The sequence below is a fragment of the Protobothrops mucrosquamatus genome, unplaced genomic scaffold (genome assembly GCF_001527695.2).
Source record: "Protobothrops mucrosquamatus isolate PMUCROS unplaced genomic scaffold, P.Mucros_1.0 scaffold14337, whole genome shotgun sequence".
Taxonomy (NCBI): Eukaryota; Metazoa; Chordata; class Lepidosauria; order Squamata; family Viperidae; genus Protobothrops; species Protobothrops mucrosquamatus.
In genome coordinates, this window is record NW_015400106.1 from 3700 (window position 1) to 6361 (window position 2662).

At 37.1% G+C, this 2662-nt stretch overlaps 1 long non-coding RNA gene and 2 other non-coding genes across 4 annotated transcripts in view; all 3 read left to right on the plus strand.

Annotated features, from left to right (window-relative positions):
- The window catches only part of LOC107301549, a 5519-nt gene extending 3552 nt beyond the window's left edge, over positions 1-1967 (plus strand). For both annotated transcript variants that reach the window (XR_001549309.1, XR_001549308.2), the window contains 2 exons: positions 484-605; positions 1851-1967. This is a non-coding gene — a long non-coding RNA (uncharacterized LOC107301549). The remainder of the gene's footprint in view (positions 1-483; positions 606-1850) is intronic.
- Positions 325-415, plus strand: LOC114923791. Its single transcript, XR_003810712.1, has one exon. It is a non-coding gene; the product is annotated as a small nucleolar SNORD12/SNORD106 (small nucleolar RNA).
- Positions 1690-1779, plus strand: LOC114923790. The gene has a single exon (XR_003810711.1). It is a non-coding gene; the product is annotated as a small nucleolar SNORD12/SNORD106 (small nucleolar RNA).
- Positions 1968-2662: the final 695 nt, after the last annotated feature.

Genomic DNA, 2662 nt, shown 5'->3' on the forward strand with positions numbered 1-2662 from the left:
AGTAAATTAAAGCTTTGCTTTCAACGAATGCCATATGGTTCTTACCAGGTGCAAGCTTACACAAATTCTAAGCAGTTTAAATCAAGAGTGGGAAACTTCCCTGGTAGTGCCCATACAGACTGGAGCTAATGAGTTTAAACCCCAGGCATCTGGAATACATCACATTGCCAAAACTATGGACAGTTCAAACAAGCCACAATAACCTCAGTTATAAAGTGAATTGTGCTACTTTGATCTAGGAGCGGGAAAAACTTCGAAACAAGGAAGATACAGTTATGGTTGCAAATACCCTGAAAATCCTCCCTTCTCTGGTGTGTCTTTAGAGCTGATGTGTATGATGACTAAAGCTTTTTTCCCCATCAGAGCGATACTGTTGATCTTACTGTATTAGCCAGTTCTTGTCTGATACATCAGCTGGGGTGCTTGCTTATTCTTCAGGAAGACTAGCCAATAATGTAATTGCTAGGTCTTGTGTCATTTTAGGATTCAAATGAATCAATGAAGAAATAGCAGAACTTTTGTACTAGATCTATGGAAAAAAAGGAGTCATGTAAACCTAAGAAAAATGGAGCTGGCTGTTTCAAGTGCATCCAGGAAATATAAAGGTAAAAAAATTGTTTTGTGTTGTTATTAAATGTACTTATTAAAAGTAATCCCACTATCCAGTTTGCTAAATGAAATATTCAGAAGGACTCTGAAATGTTACATTTCCCTCCTGGGCAATGCTGATCTGAATGTTCTGACCCGTGGTTGTCCAGACAATTTAGTTCTAGAACATTTTAAAACCAGAATGGTTGGGTTGATTTGGTCCTAGAGGAAACAACAGCATATTGGAGTTCTTTGGAATCAAATGCTTTGCATTTCTCTATATAATGACTTTGTTGGAGACTGTACCATAGATCATCCTGGAGCAAATTCTGCCTCTCCCAGGAGCTCATGGGATAACACAACTTTACGGATAAAGACTAAAATGTGCAGTATGAGTTATCTGCTCAACCTTGTTTTAAAGATTTTGGAAAGATTGCATCACTTTTCTTTGGGGTTAAAGAATGAGAGGTAATATTAAAAGCTTCAAGTTGAAGTCAATTTTTTTAAAATTCTCAATGGATCAATGCACTTTGAGAAAATGTGGGTGGAAAACTTGGAAATTCTAGTCGAGGTTGATGAAATTGGTTCATAAAGCTGCTGAGGTGAATGCATTTATTGCAAATTGACTGAAAAGACAGTTCCAAGAAAATCATTATTCAACGTTTTTTCCTTAATATTCTGTGCTGATAACTGTAGCAGTAAATGGAGAAGGATACAAGCCAGTTTGGCTTGTTTGAACTGTCCATAGTTTTGGCAATGTGATGTATTCCAGATGCCTGGGCTTTAAACTCATTAGCTCCAGTCAGTATGGGCAGTGCCAGGGAAGTTTCCCACTCTTGATTTAAACTGCTTAGAATTTGTGTAAGCTTGCACCTGGTAAGAACCATACGGCATTCATTGAAAGCAAAGCTTTAATTTACTCATAAGAAAAAGAGTAAGAAATTAAAGAGCCTAGGGCTCATATTGTATTGAACTGGTGCAGTTGCAAATAAAATAACCTCAGTTATAAAGTGAATTGTGCTACTTGAGCGGAGAAAACTTCGAAACAAGGAAGTTACAGTTATGTTGTAAATATCCTAAAAATCCTCCCTTCTCTGGAGAGCTGATGTGTATGATGACTAAAGCTTTTTTCCCCATCAGAGCGATACTGTTGATCTTACTGTATTAGCCAGTCTTGTCTGATACATCAGCTGGGTTGCTTGCTTATTCTTCTCCAGGCAGACTAGCCTATAATGTAATTGCTAGGTCTTGTGTCATTTTAGGATTCAAATGAATCAATGAAGAAATAGCAGAACTTTTGTACTAGATCTATGGGAAAAAAGGAGTCATGTAAACCTAAGAAAAATGAAGCTGGCTGTTTCAAGCGCATCCAGGAAATATAAAGGTAATTTTGTGTGTGTGTGTTATTAAATGTACTAATTAAAAGTAATCCCACTATCCAATTTGCTAAATGGAATATTCAGAAGGACTCTGAATATTCTAGTTGAGGTTGATGAAATTGGTTCCTAAAGCTGCTAAGGTGAATGCATTTATTGCAAATTGACTGAAAAGACAGTTCCAAGAAAATCATTATTCAACTTTTTTTCCTTAAATGTTCTGTGCTGATAACTGTAGCAGTAAATGGAGAAGGATACAAGCCAGTTTAGTTGTGGCTTGTTTGAACTGTCCATAGTTTTGGCAATGTGTGATGTATTCCAGATGCCTGGGCTTTAAACTCATTAGCTCCAGTCAGTATGGGCAGTACCAGGGAAGTTTCCCACTCTTGATTTAAACTGCTTAGAATTTGTGTAAGCTTGCACCTGGTAAAAACCATACTGCATTCATTGAAAGCAAAGCTTTAATTTACTCATAAGAAAAAGAGTAAGAAATTAAAGAGGTGCAGTGTTGCATATAAAATAACCTCAGTTATAAAGTGAATTGTGCTACTTTGATCTAGGAGCGGGGAAAACTTCGAAACAAGGAAGTTACAGTTATGGTTGCAAATACCCTGAAAATCCTCCCTTCTCTGGTGTGTCTTTAGAGCTGATGTGTATGATGACTAAAGCTTTTTTCCCCATCAGAGCGATACTGTTGA